This window comes from Mytilus edulis, chromosome 7 (assembly GCF_963676685.1).
Source record: "Mytilus edulis chromosome 7, xbMytEdul2.2, whole genome shotgun sequence".
NCBI classification, from domain to species: Eukaryota; Metazoa; Mollusca; class Bivalvia; order Mytilida; family Mytilidae; genus Mytilus; species Mytilus edulis.
The window spans coordinates 90572002-90592087 of NC_092350.1; positions in this window are offsets into that span (position 1 = coordinate 90572002).

The window sequence follows — 20086 nt, forward strand, 5'->3', positions numbered from 1 at the left end:
GTCCACTATTTTCTATTTCTAAATTATGACCAAAAATTCTCTACCTTAATTGACACAATCAAGTTAACTTTACAGTTTTTATCATAAGTTTTTATTTTTAGATTTTTCTTTAAAATTCATTTTTTATTAAGGACTTTAAAAGTCTTAATTCATTCAAGTCACTGCAATTATTAACTTTATCTAACATGTCTAAAAGGCCTAGGTTGATTGAAATATTCTTTGTAAATGTATACCAAGAATATGTATCATGCCAGTCCAGCACTATCGACAATATAATACACTGAAAAAAAAATGATTTAATTAATAGACCATTAAAGTGTCACTATCTTTAGAAGTGCACTTTATTTTTTCTGGAGAGTCCGACAAATTTTGAAAGAAATTAACCAAACTGAAGATAACATATATAATAAGTTTCAAGACAATTTCTTTAAATAATTTCTTTTCATAAGATTCACTTGATTCAGATATATAAGAACATTTTTTATTATGATTAGCATTTTTTAATGAACATTTATCAAAATTTCATGATAACTAGGTGGACATTTGGAAAATAAGTCTTTGCAGTGATTCTTTGTGCAAAACTCTTGTTTTGAGATTTGAAGAAAATTTAGATAAACAAAATTAGTTTTTTCCTAAACCATATACATTTTAATGGTACTTGTAGTTTTCCTGAATAATATTAGACGTTATCAAAATCTATTGTAAAAGGATTGATATTGAATCATCTTATCTTGTTAAGAAACCAAATTGTTTAATTACTTTCATTTTTTTTATTTAAAATATCACTTGCATGATTATTAGTTATTATTAATAGTAATAACTCATTTAATAATGTTAACAAACAATTGAATACAATGTACATCATGTACATTTATATAAACCTTTTATTTAAAAAACAATTATTAAAAGTTTTGCCATTTCGACTCAAGATTCTTACTAAGAAGAAATTAAAAGAATAAGAAACAAAACAGTAAGAAACAAAACAAACAACAATGAAAAAAAAAAACAATTAAAAAATAAAAAAATTAAATAACATTAAAGACATAAAATAATAATAAATTAACAGAGTAAAACAATACTTTATTCTACAATTTCAAAAAAAGGTGAAATGTCAATTTTAAAAGAGACCCAACATGCCCAAGTTACCTGTACAGGTAAATTTTAATGAAACATACCAGCTGAAACTTCAACCCTGATTGATTTTAACAGGTAACATAATTAGATAAAAAATCTGCCCATGATTTATGACCCCCAATAAATGGCCAACATCTCAAGATTGAATACCCCAATAAATGTTCACCATTGGATGTTGACCATGCAAGAGGGTGGACATAACTAAGAGGAAGTCACAGGCTGTACTGTACCAACAAATTTAAAATGTTTAAATGGAAATTACTCCACTTCATCCGTCCATGCAATGAATTGCTAGTTAGTGGAAAGTATTAGAAAACAATTCTTGTAATTTTTGCAAAGAAATTGACAACTATAAACATTTTTTTATTATATGCCCGTATAATAATACTTACTGGCAAGAAATATATAAGCTATTGCTTTATCTTCAAATAGATAGACACATTCTAAAGATAGAAAATTTAATAACTGGCTATAAAATAGCAGATATAAAATATTCCGATATAAACACCCTGATAACAGTTATATTTTTCTCCATATATAAGGCACATTTTGTTTCAAACAAAAAAGAAACAAAGACAGAAATCTTTAAAATTTTCAAAAAGGAAATATACGACATAATAAAATTAAATGCGATAAGAAACATTGAAACCGGAAAAATGTTAATAAAGACGTCAACATATTATAACCTGTAAGTAAAAGTATTACCGGTTGACAAGTCAACATATATGCTAATTACCTTGGCCTAGTCTAAATAATATGTTACGAGGTGCCAAAAAAAAAAAACGCATCACAAATAACCTTATGATTTGAGTTTAACATAATTATTCACTTACCTATATGTTTTTTTTTTCGATAAATAAACACGATCATGCATGTAAACTAGGAAAAATAAATCCTTAATATCATAATATAAAAAGAATAAGTTAGGCTAACTCCAATACACAGGTAACCTGTGAGAAAGTAAACACACCTAATATAATAACAAAACGGTACGGGTAGATCCGTAACTTTTCCCGATTTGCAAACAGACACACAAAAAAAAAATGAATGAATCTATTTGTAACAGTATTGATGTTTATTTATATAATGTATTATGTTTAATTGTAAAATACTAACATTAATTTAATATTTTATTATATATTCTCCCTGGATATATAATAATTGATATACAGGGATACTTAGCCTAATGCTGTAATTTAGGTAAATTGTTAAAAAGCATTTAGTGCAATAAAAATGATTTAATTGTTTCAAAAAAAAAAAAAAAAAAAAATTACATTTTCTGTTTGACAAGATTTTTGATTTCGTTGTGTCTGAAGTTATTCAATTTATAGTATGAGACTACTCAGTTGGTATCTTCAAAGTTCGGGACATCAGCATTTGTACATTTTAATTTGTTTGGAATATCTATTTTATCGTTTGAATATTCATTGTTATTTGGAGCTGTATTGGATTGGATTGTTTGAATGAATGTTTGTTGTCTTTGTTTTCTTTTAAGTAATGATAATGATATTTTTTTGTCTATTTCGATATTACCCGTGTGGTTCTAAGCTATAGGCTAAGAGCGGTTCCAGTCGTTTTCAAAAAGGGGTTCCAAACCAAGGATAAGGGGGGGGGGATCCAACCATGTGTCCCCATTCAAATGCATTGATCTGCCAAAAACAAAAGAGGTTTCCAACCCCCAACCCCCAACCCCCAACACCTGGATCCGCCACTGGACCTATATTAGAATCTTATAGGTCGGTAGACTATTTACAACCGCATTTAAATTCCGCCATTGCATCATCACAATAGACTGAACAGGTTGCTAACACTTTTAACTATCAATAGGGTCAAGCAACATTTTCGAAATGATAAGTTCATGTAAGCGTTAGTTTTGTTACAGATACGAACTTTAAGTGATATTGATCTTCCAACATTAAGCCGGTCATGAACTAAGTCTGTGAATTATGTTTGCGGTTTTCTTGACATGCATTGTGACGTGTCATCGTATTCATTTTATATTAGAAAACTATAGCAGTTATATTAAAAAAGAATCGCATTCATAAACTTTTGATATAAAAAAAAAAACTATAGCAGTTATATTAAAAAAGAATCGCATTCATAAACTTTTGATATAAAAACATTGCTATGATATAAAACAAACATCGCATTGATATAATAAAATATAGCAGTATCTTTGACTTATACGTGATATTGGCTTAGCAAATAATTGAATTTATCTCAATTGTATGGTGAAGTTGAAATCATCCCTTCGTAAATTTTACGGACGCAATCGACGAGTTGGTTGACCCTTATGGAATAACCGTTTCACAAATGATATCGGATATGTTCCTTACGTCGTAACTACAATCCCCTTCCCTTTCATGAATGTGACCTACCGAATTAGACAATTTACCGGATTTTTTATCACATAAGCAACACGACGGGTGCCACATGTGGAGCAGGATCTGCTTACTCTTCCGGAGCACCTGAGATCAACCCTAGTTTTTGGTGGGGTACGTGTTGTTTATTCCATAGTTTTCTATGTTGTGTCATGTGTACTATTGTTTGTCTGTTTGTCTTTTTCATTTTTAGCCATGGCGTTGTCAGTTTATTTTAGATTTCTGAGTTTGACTGTCCCTTTGGTATATTTCGATCCTCTTTTAAAGAATTCACTATTTTATGACAAGAAACTATAAGGTGTCAGACCACCAATTAAATATTCCTTCCAGTTCAACCAAATTTTGAAATTTTCATTGCTTTCTAAATATAATACATGAAGTTTAACTTCATAGGTTTATCCTGAATTGTACATGTCTCAGCTTTCTGAATGCCAATTTTCAACAAAAATTAAAGCCTTCAGAAAAAAAAATTGCCCCTAAAAAGACGTACTCCAAAAATAACCCTCTAGTTTTTTGGAAATCTTAAATAAGTATACTGTGGAAAGTATTAATCCTCAATATTTAATGCAAACTCAGAGACAAGTTAATTTTGGCTCAAAATGGTCTAAATATAGTTTGCTTTATATACTTTTTCCACAAAAGTTTGATTTCTGCAAATTTGTTGGTTAGTTGAAGTAATAGGACATCAAAAACACTATTTTGTGTCAAAGAAGGGCTACATTTACATACGTGCTAAATCGGAGGGAGTAATTGGTGGTCTAACACCTATAAACACTTCATATATCAGGTCAACAAATAGGTGCTGACTTGAACACAGTCACGCAAAAGGAGTTGTCACAAAGTATACTTAAAACAATCAATGCAAATACAAAGTATTGAGCATTATACATTTATTTCGAGTGTCAATTACAACTTCAGTCAAACCTGCTTAATATACCAAAGTATAAATTAAAACACTGTCTTAAAAAAACCACTCAATTTAGATTCATCTGAAGTACATTTCATAAAAATTGAACCTGTATTAAAAGACCATCCGTCTTAAGTGACCATTGTTATTATCTTAATTCAAAACTGATTTCACTGTTTTTGTTATTTGTTGAACGTCTGAAATATTTGTGAATATAACAATTACTTTGTTAGAGTTATTTTAGATACGTTCAACGCGTTGTGTACGTCAACTCCGAAGAACATTGCACGAAAATTCACGCTATAATAAGACTGTAATATGATGTTTAGACGAGAATATCAAGTTGAAACTTGATAACGTGGGAAAGTATAAATCCATCAAGTATTGATTAAAATATCACAATGTCCAATCAGTGACATGATAGTATCGGTTATACATTGTATTATAATGTTTCAAACATATATATTTCAAGTTATAAACAAGTTTTCGTTTCGCTATTGGAATGGTTGTGTTTGGAAATAGTTTATCTTTATTAAATCCATAAGAAGTGGTTTATGAACATTTCATTTTGCCCTTGTGTATCGATTACTTAATACATAAACTTTAGTACACACATCAAATTGACAAATCAATGATGATATAATTAAACCTTGAATAATTCGGACACATATCGTATGATCTGTCTGTCTTCTGTACAAAATGTATCTTATCACACACTACCTATAAACATGGAATATGAAAATGAACTTTAATAAACCCATATAATGTACCTACAAAACAAATAAGATAATAGATGACGCAGTAATACGATACAATATACAAATATAAACAAATTTATAGATAATGGTACAAGTCGTCTTCTGATACCATTCAATGTATAAACATATATTGCGATATGATGATAACTTAAACAAACGTTTATATGAAATACATGGCCGAGTTTAAACAAATATGGTTATGAAAAAGACCAAAGCTTTTAACACGCATTTTATTTGTTTAAAATAGAATCAATAGTTTAAAAAAAAAATTATTGATTAAACTTATTAATTTATCATTTTGGTATGCTCTTTAAACATTTTCTCATTGGTACAAATACTGATTTGATCTGTGCACGTTCAATATTTTATAAAACCAGTTGATTGTTGATAGATGCCTTCAATCATAACGCATCATTGTAAATTGAACGGAATTTGATGCGTTTTGTATTTTAATTTTGCCATGTCATTATGGACTTTCCGAATTGATTCAGTATTTTTGTGATTTTACTTTTTTTTTAAATGGAAAAAAATTTAATTTTTTTTTATCGCTCTAATATTTTATATAAACTTTTTTTTTTAAAGAAATTTTTTTTTTTTTTTTTTTTTCCATTTAAAAATAAAGTAAAATCACAAAAATACTGAATCAATTCGTGAAGTCCATAATGACATGGCAAAATTAAAATACAACTATACTACTATAGGAAAGAGACCGATTTCTTTGAGCCTCAACTCCTCTTATATCAAACAAAGTCGGAAATATTTGTGATATGACGTATAAATGTAGTGTTGTGTAATTCCTAAATGTGTCTTTGAAAAAATATCTTTTTCCACTGAAAACATTTTTTTTTTTAAATATTCAAATTCGGAGACTGTTATCGATCCGTGTCATTTACGCTTTCGCGCATGTTCAGTCGGCGTTCTGTCCACGAAATCCAAGTGAAAGTATATATAGAAAGGATAGAAAATAAGACAGTTAGTTTCACAGATGATATCGGATATGTTCCTTATGTCGTAACTACAATACCCTTTCCTTTTCACGAATGTAAACTACCGAATTAGACTATTTATACCGGATTTGTAATAACATAAGCAACACGACGGGTGCCACACGTGGAGCAGGGTCTGCTTACCCGTCCGGAGCCCCAATTTGTGATGGTTGTGTTAAGTTGTGTCTTCTGTGCTGTTGTTTGTCTGTTTGTCTTCTTATTTTTAGCCATGGCGTTGACTGTTTTTTTTCTATCAATATCCGGGACCTCATACATTCAAAATTTGAATTCGGATTGATCTCGCATCATGTGATGAGTTGTGTCCGTATTTTATAATTATAGATCATTCTGGGTTCCCTTTCACTTTGCATTGAAAGTCGTGGTATATAAATGACAACTAACGTCCACGCATTTCCACATCCATCAAAATTCCAAATGAACAAAAAATATTATTCGGAAGACTACTATAATATTACTATATCACGATTAAAAAAAGATACCAGTATTACACGACTTGTAATTGCTTACACCAATCCTACAGTAATTTCGTGTGTCTGCGTTTTTTTTTTATATACTTTAAATAAATGTATTACATTTGTGAATGGGTTTAGGCATTGTTTAGGCCCGCCATCATACGTGATTCACCTATAATATTATTTGAATTTTGTCGACGTTAAAACATTGGCAATATGTTAATGCTTTGTATAAGCTATTATTGGTTTGAATAGGAAAAAAATGCAAACCTCGTCATGTTTGAGTAGATCCCAATGTTTAATAATGCTATGTTTGAATATGTGAACGCACGGATTGAATTTCTTTGCCAATACTAAGGAATTTTCTTTGTGTATGTTTTGACCTTTTTTCTTACTAAATCAGATCTGTCACTTGCTAATGCCTCATTTATGTACTTTTGAATTTCAATCTCCTTATATCCTCCATTGATAAATTTCAATCAGAACTAACAAACTATGTTGTAAATCATCATCATCATTTGTAGTTTTGATGTGCCTGTGATGACTTCGCTCTTTATAAAACCTCTAAACACGTGTCGACTATGGCATCTTGTACGACAAGATAAATGAATGCTTTGTTGATTTAAAGTGTGCTTTTTACATCAAGTAGGTTTTCATTAGAATTTGGTTTCTTTGAAAATATTAACTTCCTTCGAGAAATATAATTTCTGTAGAAACGGGTGCTGATTATTTGCTTTCTCTAATAATTCCTGAATTTCCTAAATGTTGCCGTTGTTTTATTAATATAATATCTTAACAAAACCTTCCAGAGAAATTGAAAAAATATCAGCAAAAGATATGTTTTTCATCTTCAAAATTATGTACATAAAACATCACACATTTTAGGGTTCGGTACTGCTCCAATCTCAGCACCTATAATTTGCTTATAACATGTATAAAGCTGTCCATTTAAATTAAAAAAAAAAAACTGATCTTAGGGGGTTAATTGGATCTTTCGTAGGTGGGCATTTGATTTTTATAATTTGACTCTAGTCTTGCCTCCAATCCCTTTGAAATTAAAATTTCAGATCTTCTTACAATTAAAAAATTGTAAACTAAAGCTGTAAATCTGTCATTTCATGCTGATAAAGGGACGCAAAGTATTTCTTAACAATCAGATGATTGTGTTTCTTATCAGTGTATATGATAATACACAATGTGTCTAGTTTCTTATAGTATCACTCCAGGTCAAGAACAATGAAAAAAGTAAAATCTCAAAAATACTTAACTGCAATGAAAAATCCAAACGGAAAGTCCATAATCGAATGGCAAATTCAAAGGATAAAACACATCAAACGAATGGACAACAACTGTCATATTCCTGACTAACGAGCGTCTGGCGGACTTAATTATAATTCTGATATCTTTGGTAACTTTTGGCACATGCATTTTGGTTGACACTATGCTAGTTCATCTTTTTTTGTAATCTATCACGGCAATCAAATTTTAAAAAGTATGAAGAAAAGTTTGTGCTGTAATATTTCCCTACTTTCTAGTACTAAAATAATGATTTAAAGTTTGATTTGTCTTCCTTTAATTATTTTGTTGTGATGTTTATGTCTGTAATTAACTCAACGTTCACATTTATAAATATTGAATATTCGTGCAACAATTCCTATCTGTTGGATTGATGCTAGTATTTATATATATGTATCCCCAAAAAATACAGTTTACTTGGAAAAGACAAAACTTCAGTCAAGCAAGTCGAATTGATTACTTTTTAATTAATACAGATTGTTGTGCTTAATAGAAAATTAAGCTACATAATACCCGCATTAATAAAAAAAAAAAGGACAGACCACCAAGGCGTTTCTCTTAAATTACAAAGCGTAACAGCCGAAAGTAGAGTTTCAGGATACTGGAAATTTAATAACTGTAAGAAATAGAAATTAATAATGAAAAATACAAAACCATCATGCAAGAAGACACAACTACGGATGTGCATCTTTCTTTGGGACGCGAGTAAACTTAGTATTAAATCGTTTACAATAAATTATTGCAAAAGTAGAGCTTACAATAAAAATAATGAAATAAAGCAAATGGAAAAACAAGCTTCACTGAAAAATATCAGAAGAATGAAAACAACGACATTTTGCAAAAAATAAATCAAATTGAAAATCGGTTAAAAAAATATTATGAATATAAAGCTAAAGGCGCCCAAAAAAGGTCGAAACAAGATTGAGTAGAAAAGGGCGAAAAAATACAGCTTACATTTCAGGCCTAGAAAAAAAATATATAAAAAAAATATTAAAGATGACCATGGAAATATTGTTACAGATCAAAGTGAAATACTTCAAATTGAAAAGAAATTTTACGAAAAACTGTATTCAAAGGAAAATGCAAACATTACCCAATCATGGAAATATATTAACCATGTTAACAGTATCAAAGTAAAAAATAAATGACAATAAATACAAGACATCATAGATTACGCCGACAATTTAATGTTGAAAGTGCTATTCTGTTTCTAGATTTCTCAAGTACATTTGATACTTTAAAATGGACCTTTATGTACAAAACTATCGAACATTGCGGCTTTAATAATTCATCCAATTTATATATTTCTTTTATTTATTGGATAAATTTCTTCTCCTTTTGTATATGAAATTAGTCCATTGTTTTATTTTTGTTTGGATTGTTTTACACAAGTAATTTTTAGTGCCTTCATAGCTTCAGCATTGAACCCATGATTGCTTACTATACTAGATTGTGTCTGGAATGGAAAGATGTCTCATTTGGCATTCATACCTCATCTTCTTCTTTCTATATACAAAGCACGTTTTAGAAAACTTAATAGGAATAATTGGAAATATAGCACATACGTCAATGGGACAGCATACGAACGATAAAAAAATTTGTGATAAAATAAGCAACATACGGACTTTATCGATGAATTAAACTTTACAAAATAGGTTAAGCTATTAACGTATAAAATTGAGAAATGGAATTAAGTGGGGAAGGCGTAAAAAAACAACAACCCGACCATATGGAGCAGACAACAGCCTAAGGCCACCAATGGATCTTATACAGCGAGAAACTCACGCACCGGGAGGAGTCTTTCAGCTGGCCCCAACAGAAATAGGTAAACTAGTTAAGTGATAACGGATGTCATACTAAACTCCGAATTAAACACAAAAAAACTAAATTGAAATCATACAAGACTAACAAAGGCCAGAGGCTCCTGACCTGGGCTAGGCGCAAAAATGCGGCGGGGAGAAACATGTTCTCAACCCTCCCCTATACATGTACCTCTAGCAAATGTAGAAAAAGCAAACACACAACAATATGCACAGTAAAAGTCATTTTAAGAGAAGTCCGAGAACTATGTCAGAATAGGTCACAAAATAAACTATTGATAGAAGTGTTTCAGTGCAGGTTTTCGTGTTTTTCGAGGCAGAAATGTTTTTAAAAGGACATTTTGCAGGTTTCAAAAAGCTCAAAAAAATTTACATACTGGACACTTGTCACTTCATCTGAAAGGAGTAGGTTCAGTTAGACCCCTTTTTGGTCCCAAAATATAGCAGTTTTACAAACATGTTAAAATGTATTCGTTTAGTTATTCATTGGAAAGTAAAGTGCTTCTGCTACATAAATATGGGCTGTTTTTTTTACCTCTAGCAAATGTAGAAAAAAAAACACACAACAATATGCACAATAAAAGTCAGTTTAAGAGAAGTCCGAGTCCCATGTCATAATAAGTCACAAAATAAACTAGACAAAAATGACAATAATACATACATTAACAAATGACTAGTTTACTAGCAGTTATACTGAAATACAAGCTCCAGACCTTAATTAACTCATTAAAAGATTATGTCTTCATCATTCGAATATCGAGTACAATTTCTTCCCGCTTTTATAACACTTATTTTTAGCATACTAAATATTATGATGTTCTTACTTTTAGTTCAGGTCCTGATAAAAAAGTTTACACATCCACTATTGATAGAAGTGTTTCAGTGCAGGTTTTTGTGTTTTTCGAGGCAGAAATGTTTTTAAAATTACATTATACCGGCTTTAAAAAGCTAAAAATAATGTACATACTGGACACTGGTCACTTCATCTGAAAGGAGTAGGTTCAGTAAGACCCCCTTTTGGCCCGAACATATTGCAGTTTTACAATAATGTTAAAATGTATTCCTTTAGTTATTCATAGGAAAGTAAAGTGCTTCTGCTACATAAATATGGGCTGTTTTGACAATACAATGCACATATATCGGGTACTAGCTTCATTAAGTCATGCTAAATTAATGAAATCTTCACAATTTTAGCATTTTAGTTAAATTTTAGACGGTTTCCGTCTTAAATGAAAGTGGTTGCATTCGTGTTCATTCTTAATATTGAAATGTAAGTTGTATTTGATGATCATACATAACGTATATAAAGGTTTAGGATGAACACGGATGCGGCCACTTTCATTTTTGATAAAAAAAAAAAAACATCTGAAAAGTGACATTTTTGGGCATATTTGATAGATTTTGCATATGAAAGCTAGAATCGGAGCATTTTTAATGAGTAAATCAGTTAAAATCTTTCACATAAACTTAGCAACTGAAATAGACCCTCAAGTGATTAAAAAGTGTCTAAAATCTTTCGTCAGATGAATTTGAAATTTGAGGCCAAAATCGGCCTTTACCGGACCTTCTCCTTTCACTGTTTCACGGCGTGAAATGATTGCACATGTTCAATGCATAACAATGGTACAAACCTGTTCAACTACTTTTACAAGGCGAAACAGAAAGTCGAAAAGTGAAGCCAGTAATCAATATTTTTTGAATTTGAGCATGCAAATTGAGGATTATGTTATATATTTTACAATAAACATATTCGCAGAACAAAAACATTTATTTTGAGAGTCCAAGATACTATATTAGCTGACACTTTTCCCACTTATTCGACGTGTTTTCAAGTGAAGTAAACTTGTAGAAGCCAACAATGCATTGTAGTTTATTGAGTCGATTGGTCAGTTTTTCAAGGCCATATTGGAGTTGTGTTTCGGAAATTACTATGCAAATATATTCTGACGTCAGGAAATCTAGAGTTCTCGATTTGTTAAACGTTATTGAAATATTCGGCACATTTTCTGGTGTTAAATTAAATAAAAACAAAACAGAAGGCATTTGGATAGAAAAACTAAAAAACATGTAAAGATAAAGAAGATGATATAAAATTCACAGATGAACCCGTTAACATGGTTAAAGTGTTAGAATTGTATTTTGGCACAAATAAAGCGGAATGCGCAGAACTAAATTGAGAAAATAAGTTTGAAAAAGCCAAAAAAACTCATAAAATCTTTGGAAAAATGACATCTTACTATCATCGGTACAATTCGTATAATCGAATCACTTATTATTCCACAATTAACATACATAGCAAGTATGACAGTCATAAATAAAACGTTTAGTGACAATCTAGAAAAAGAATTTTTTAAGATCATTTGGAACGCTTGAAAAACTAAGTAAAAGGCAAACTCTCACAGCAGATTACAGTACAAGAGAACTCGATATGATTGATATCGACAGTTTCTTTAATACACTTAACATGAAATGGGTATCAAGATTAATGGAAGTCAAAACATGAAAATTGGTCAATTATTCCGAGATTCTTTTTTGATAAATACGGAGAAAACTTCTTTATCTCCAAAATGAATTTAGAACTTAAAAAAATTAAAACCACTTAATTTTACAACTGAATTGTAAGAATTTTTTCTTGATATTGTAAAATGCTGGATACGGAAAGGTGGAGGTCAAACTAAATCACCCACTACCTTTAGAAAAATACGCAAAGAAATTATATGGGAAATCGAAACAAAAAATTAAAAAATAAACCATTATTGATGCTCCATTGGATCAGAAGCAATATAATCTATATCAATGAACTTATTGACGATAACGGTCAAATCAACAAAAAGACAATACTGCGTAAGTTGGAAATAAAACACAACAGGATAGCCGAATTATCAATACTAAAAAAGCTATTCCAAAATGCAGGATAGATATCCTGAAAACAAATAAATTTGTTAAAACCCGAGTGAGTATTAACGAAAAAATAATCAGAATGAATGAAATAGAAATAAATTTAGCAGATCTTGATAACAAAATCGTCTATCAATATTTTATAAAAAAAACAAAATAACTCCAAATATTGGAATAATTAAATGGCGAAGAATATTAGTCGTAAAACCATTACAAATTAGAAACTCCTTATCCTTTACAAACAAAGAAATATACATAAACAAGCTTATACAAAGGATATTTGCATAGGAACTAAACACATTTATTTAACCAGTTGTTGACATGACACGGGTAATGTTCTTCTCATATATGTTATGATTGTATGATATTAAACCCCTCACGGGGAGGATTGTGCATGATATTCAAATGATGAAGACATCATTTTTCAATCAGTTAAACTGAAGTTTGGAGCTGGCATGTCAGTTAACTGATAGTAGTCTGATGTTATTTATGTATTATTGTCATTTTGGTTTATTTTCTTTGGTTACATCTTCTGATATCAGACTCAGACTTCTCTCGAACTGAATTTTAATGTGCGTATTTTTATGTGTTTACTTTTCCGCATTGGCTAGAGGTATAGGGGGAGGGTTGAGATCTCACAAACATGTTTAACCCCGCCACATGTTTGCGCCTGTCCCAAGTCAGGAGCCTCTGGCCTTTGTTAGTCTTGTATTATTTCAACTTTTAGTTTCTAATGTACAATTTGGAGTTTAATATGGCGTTCATTATCACTGAACTAGTATATATATTTGTTTAGGGGCCAGCTGAAGGACACCTCCGGGTGCGGGTATTTCTCGTTGCATTGAAGACCTGTTGGTGACTCTCTGCTGTTGTCTGCTCTATGGTCGGGTTGTTGTCTCTTTGGCACATTCCCCATTTCCATTCTCAATTTTATTAAAGTTTATAATTGGAAATTATTTAGCTTTGTAGTACCGAACACAGTAAATCTTTTCAAATGGAAAATATCTAATACCTCAGAGTGTGCTTTGTGTATATGAACAGACAATTATCAACATTTTCTTATCGATTGTGAATTTTTAAAAGACATGTGGAATAGAATTAAAAAAAAATGATTATCATAAACTTGTGTAAGATAAAAACTTAATAGATATAGTCTTTGGATATAAAAACAAAGACCGACATTATAATGACATAAATCTTATTTGTATTTTGAAGTGAACAGATGTGTTAAAAAACGTGAAGGTAATCTAATTTACAAATTTCAAAAAAGTCTTTAAACTGAAATATTATAAAACATTTATTCATGTATCTTGATTAACAATTAGTTGGATATATTATGATTTATAAATGTATGTATTACAGACTAATTAAACTAACAAATACTAACAGAATGTAATACACACTACTAACGGTTAACGAGGCCAGGATAAGGTACCGGTATTCCATGTATCCACTAACGAATGTGAAAAACTATGAATTAAACATGATTTACTTGAAAAAAATATCTAACTAGTCACTTTTAGTGATGTACCAGAATATAATAAAATATCCTTATGAATGAAGTATATATAAAAAATAAGCGATTGATATTCAGGACTGCGTATTTATCGAGAATAATTCACTATTTTATGACATGAAATTATAAGGTGTCAGACCACAAATTAAATAGTCCTATCAGTTCAACCAAATTTGGCAATTTTCACAACTTTCTAAATATGATACATGAAGTTTAACTTCATAAAAACCAGGTTTATCCTGATTTGTACATGTATCAGGTTTCTGAATACCAATTTTCAACAAATTTTAAAGCCCCTTAAAAAAAAAAACTGACCTTTAAAAAGACGTACTCCAAAAATAACCCTCTAGTTTTCTGGAAATCGAAAATAAGTATACTATGGAATGTATTAATCATCAATTTTAATTCAAACTCATTGATAAGTAATTTTGGCTCAAAATGGTCTAAGTATAGTTCATTTCTGCAAATTTGTGGGTTAATTGAAGTAATGGGACATCAAAAGCACTATTTTGTGTCAAAAAAGGGCTACATTTACATACGTGCTAAATAGGAGGGAGTAATTGGTGGTCTGACATTTATAAACACTTCATATTTCAGGTCAACAAATAGGTGCTGACTTGAACACAGTCACGCAAAAAGATTTGTCACACAGTATACTTAAGGCAATCAATGCAAATACAAAGTATTGAGCATATACATTTATTTCCAGTGTCAATTACGACTACAGTCAAACCTGCTTAATATACCAATGTATAAATTAAAACCCCGTGTTAAAAAAAAACCACTCAATTTAGATCCATCTGTAGTACATTTCATATAAATTGAACCTGTATTAAAAAACCATCCGTCTAAATGACCATTGTTATGCTCTTATTTCAAAACAGATTTCACTGTTTTTATTATTTTTGTTTGAACGTCTGAAATATTTGTGAATATAACAATTACTTTTTTAGAGTTATTTTAGATACGTTCAACGCGTTGTGTACGTCAACCCCAAAGAACATTCACGAGAATTCACGCTATGATAAGACTCTAATATGATGTTCAGACGAGAATATGAAGTTGAAACTTGATAACGTGGTAAAGTATCAACCCATCAGGTATTGATTAAAATATCAGAATGTCCAATCAGTGACATGATAGTATCGGTTATACATTGTATTCTAATGTTTCAAACATATATTTCAAGTTATAAACAAGTTTTTGTTTCGCTATTTGAATGGTTGTGTTTGGAAATAGTTTTTCTTTATATTAAATCCGTAGGAAGTGGTTTATGCATATTTTATTTTGCCCTTGTGTATAGATTACTTAATAAGTAAACTTTAGTACACACATCAAATTGACAAATAAATAATGATATAAATTAAACCTTGAATAATTCGGACACATATCGTATGATCTGTCTGTCTTCTGTACAAAATGTATCTTATCACACACTACCTATAAACATGGAATATGAAAATGAACTTTAATAAACCCATATAATGTACCTACAAAACAAATAAGATAATAGATGACGCAGTAATACGATACAATATACAAATATAAACAAATTTATAGATAATGGTACAAGTCGTCTTCTGATACCATTCAATGTATAAACATATATTGCGATATGATGATAACTTAAACAAACGTTTATATGAAATACATGGCCGACTTTTCGAGTTAAAACAAATATGGTTATGAAAAAGACCAAAGCTTCCAACACGCATTTTATTTGTTTAAAATAGAATCAGTAGTTTCCAATTCTTTTTAATTTTTTTTCCATTTGAAAAAAAAGTAAAATCACAAAAATACTGAACAATTCGGAAAGTCCATAATGACATGGAAAAATTAAAAAACAAAACGCATCAAAAACGAATGGACAAAAACTGTCATATTCCTGACTTGATACAGGCATTTTCAAATGTAGAAAATGGATTAAACCTGGTCCTATAGCGCTAACCCGCTCACTTTGATGACAGTCACATCAAATTCCGTAATATTTACAATGATGCGTTATGAATGAAGGGATCTATCAACAATCAACTGGTTTTATAAAATCTTGAACGTGCACAGATAAAATCAGTATTTGTACCAATGAGAAAATGTTTTAGGAGCATACCAAAATGATAGATTAATAAGTTTAATCAATAAATCATGAATAAGTTAGCATATATCGTTTTTATATTTTCGGTCTTTAAACACCATGGTAAAATATATGCTGTCATATCCTGTTTGTAATATGATAATGCTAGAGCAAGTCTTTCTAGCATGTTTAAAACGCATCAGTTAATAACCAAATCTTTATTTCAATAAAAGAGGTTAGAGTTTTTTTCATATCGACATTCCTGATTTAATTATTTCCCGGTAATAAATATAACATATCCGTTCATTAAACTATATAAAGGTTTGCAGACAAAGCATAGTAAAGGAAACAAAGAATTTCCATAACTTTACTTTTTTATGTTTTTATTGTGTTGTTTATCGCACATATATTTTAGATAAACTTTAGACTTTCAAATATTTTGGCGTCGAGCATAACTGAAAGGAACATTGATTGTCCAAATGCGCATCTGTTGCAGATACATTGGTGCTGTTTATGTTATAAACGTAAGGAGCTTCATTTTCCCCTAAAAAAGGAACCATCATCTTCTCTCGAAAGGAACATGACAAAGAAAAGAAAAATCATTTCGTTTAGGGAATAATTTTTACGAGAGTTCGCCGTAGAAAATTGCAGTATTCAAAATACAATAAATGATATTTAGTCGTGCGCAATCAAATGTCTTTACAAGTATTTCACACTATGAACATGTTTTCGAAATAAATTTTGAATGATAATATTTATTTTTAGATAAAACGCCGACATGTGAGCAGATGTTATGTTATTACATTGTTCATTTAAATTAAACCACCACATGAATGAGATTGAGGCAATGTCTATCACATGAAACTAATTATAAACAAACTTACAATACATGTCGTTTATAGTGCCTAACAAGATTTTGTGAGGTAGACGAAATTGACTTTAAAACGATCGTATTGACTTTTGATGTGCAGAAATAGGCCGATCGGACATATTTTGACTTTAGTTACTTGCTTATTAAGTTTGGGATTAATTGTAATCAACATATTCCAATGAGACTGAAAAATGTTTTTTTTTTATTATGATAAATAATAATTTTACCTGCCGTAGTCGTTTGTAAAATATATTTCGGTATTTCTCTTACGAAAATGACTTGTTTAATGGAACAAAACGTATTATTTGTAAACTTTCTCTTTACTCTTCACAATAGGCTTTTAAAAAATAACCTTTCAACTGTATATTCCGAAAATTTTGTGAAAATCGAATAAGTGGCAATTCTTACCTTTCATACCTTAACTTTCATTGATAAAACATAATATTGACTCGTCCAGTGTCCAGTTTGAAGGTCATTTTAGTTACCGTACACATTCATGCACGTTCTAATTAATCAATAGTCATGTATGAAAAGCATAAACAAGTTTGAAGGTAAACTAATAACAACTTAATCCAATCAAATTGCCTACGATTCAATAACAATGACCAGTCCACATCATAAAAATGTATAGGGGTAAACTGGGTAGGGAGAAAATGTCAGATATATTAAGTTCATTATTTTGCAATAACGAGTAAAAATTTGTTAACCAATAGATTTGTTTCATAAACATGTCGTTATGTATTGGTATAGTTTTTGGATCTTTCATTAGGGTATTTAAGGCTGTAGAACGTTTGGCCTTCAAAAGTCAACATAATCATTGACTTTATACAGAAAATTCGCCTTTTTAAAACATTGAATGTTTCACAAAAAATACGCGACAACAAAGCAAAATCATTTTTTAAAACACTGCAAAAAAAATCATTCTGATTGATACAGTGGTATTGTCATAAATTGCACTGGAGTGAACAGTGGTACATCAAACGTCGAATTCCCTCACATAATGTTATCACACACTATAGTGTGAACCTTTTTATAAGCCTAAAGACACATGACATAAACATGCCTTACTTTCCTATCAAATAAATAATCCTGAATAAGTGTCTATACTTATCAAATTTGAACATAAATATATATGCATAAGCATAGGTGGGCTAAAACAAAAAAGCAAAAGCATACGATTAACAAATGGAATACTAACGACCAATCAACGTGAACCCCACCACAAACAGCGGAGTTCTGTAGTACTCGTGAAGGGTGTGTATATCCTGCTCCAAAAATGGACGTCCTCTTCGCGTAAGAACAAACCCTATGATAATTCTCATTCGGTATGTTTTACTCCTAAAATTGAGGACGAGATTATGGTTACGACAAGTATCCGGTTTTATCTGAGAAACAGATCGATATACTATAAGTGTAAACCAACTCGTAATGCCGTCTGTAAAATATTAGACGGGATGATTTTAAACTTCAACAGTCGGAACTTATGGTGTAAAGATTCCATGTACGTCATAACGTCCTGTTCAACAGAAACAAGAACTGATTTAGTATCAGATATTTGAGGCCTAGTGATGGGATCATAATCAAGAAAATCCGCATCGACGTTCCATTCTACATTTCATTCTGAAATAATTTAACGTCAATTTATTGTTTTCCTTATTTATGTTCTTATTCATTCTCAAATGATTATAAAAAAACGTAGTTGACACTTGTCTATAATCGAATAAATCGGTTGACATCAATATATGTATTTATAATTGTTTACATCTATACTACTAAAGGAAAGAGACCAAATTCTTTGAGCCTCAACTCCTCTAAAATCAAACAAAGTCGGAAATATTTGTGATATGACGTATAAATGTAGTGTTGTGTTATTCCTAAATGTGTCTTTGAAAAAATATTTTTTTGAGAACATATTTCAAATTCGGAGACTGTTATCGATCCGTGTCATTTACGCTTTCGCGCATGTTCAGTCGGCGTTCTGTCCACGAAATCCAAGTGAAAGTATATATAGAAAGGATAGAAAAAAAGACAGTTTGTTTCACAGATGATATCGGATATGTTCCTTATGTCGTAACTACAATACCCTTTCCTTTTCACGAATGTAAACTACCGAATTAGACTATTTATACCGGATTTGTAATAACATAAGCAACACGACGGGTGCCACACGTGGAGCAGGGTCTGCTTACCCGTCCGGAGCCCCAGTTTGTGATGGTTGTGTTATGTTGTGTCTTCTGTGCTGTTGTTTGTCTGTTTGTCTTCTTATTTTTAGCCATGGCGTTGACTGTTTATTTTTTATCAATATCCGGGACCTCATACATTCAAAATTTGAATTTGGTTCCTTACCTGGAAGAAGAGAAAGAAGAGTTTAACTCTCCCTCTGGTACCTTTCGTCGCTCTTTTGGTTCAATAAGTATCCTGTATTCCATTGCAAGTGAATAATTTTGCTAAATTAAACGACATTTACCCATTTTACTCATGTGCAGAACTGTCTAAAAATGAAATGGGCGTTGAACGTGTCGAAATGATCTATTCCTCCTTGTAATATGTAAACACAGGCACCTGACGTCCTGACAAAAAAGACGGCTGGATCGTAGATTACAACAAACAGAGAACGACATATTTGGACCATCTCCCCTTTTTATGTTTAGTCCCCTCTTTACACAATGTTTTACTAAAAGATGCAATTATTTAAAATAACGAAAGTATTAGCAATGGTCGATTAAAAACAAACGGAGAACGACATATTAGTACCATTCCCTTCTGTATGTGTATTGTATCTTATTCATTCAAATGTAACGTCATTTTTTCCTTTTTTGATGAACTGTTTTACAAATTTAAATGTGACGTCATTTTTTTTTCTCACTTTTTATAATTTCAAATATGACGTCACTTGGCGTTGAGGTTTTAACTTATTCGGATGTGTCTTTTTTGTGATGCATTTTGTCGGGTTATGTCATGTATTTCGGTTGTTT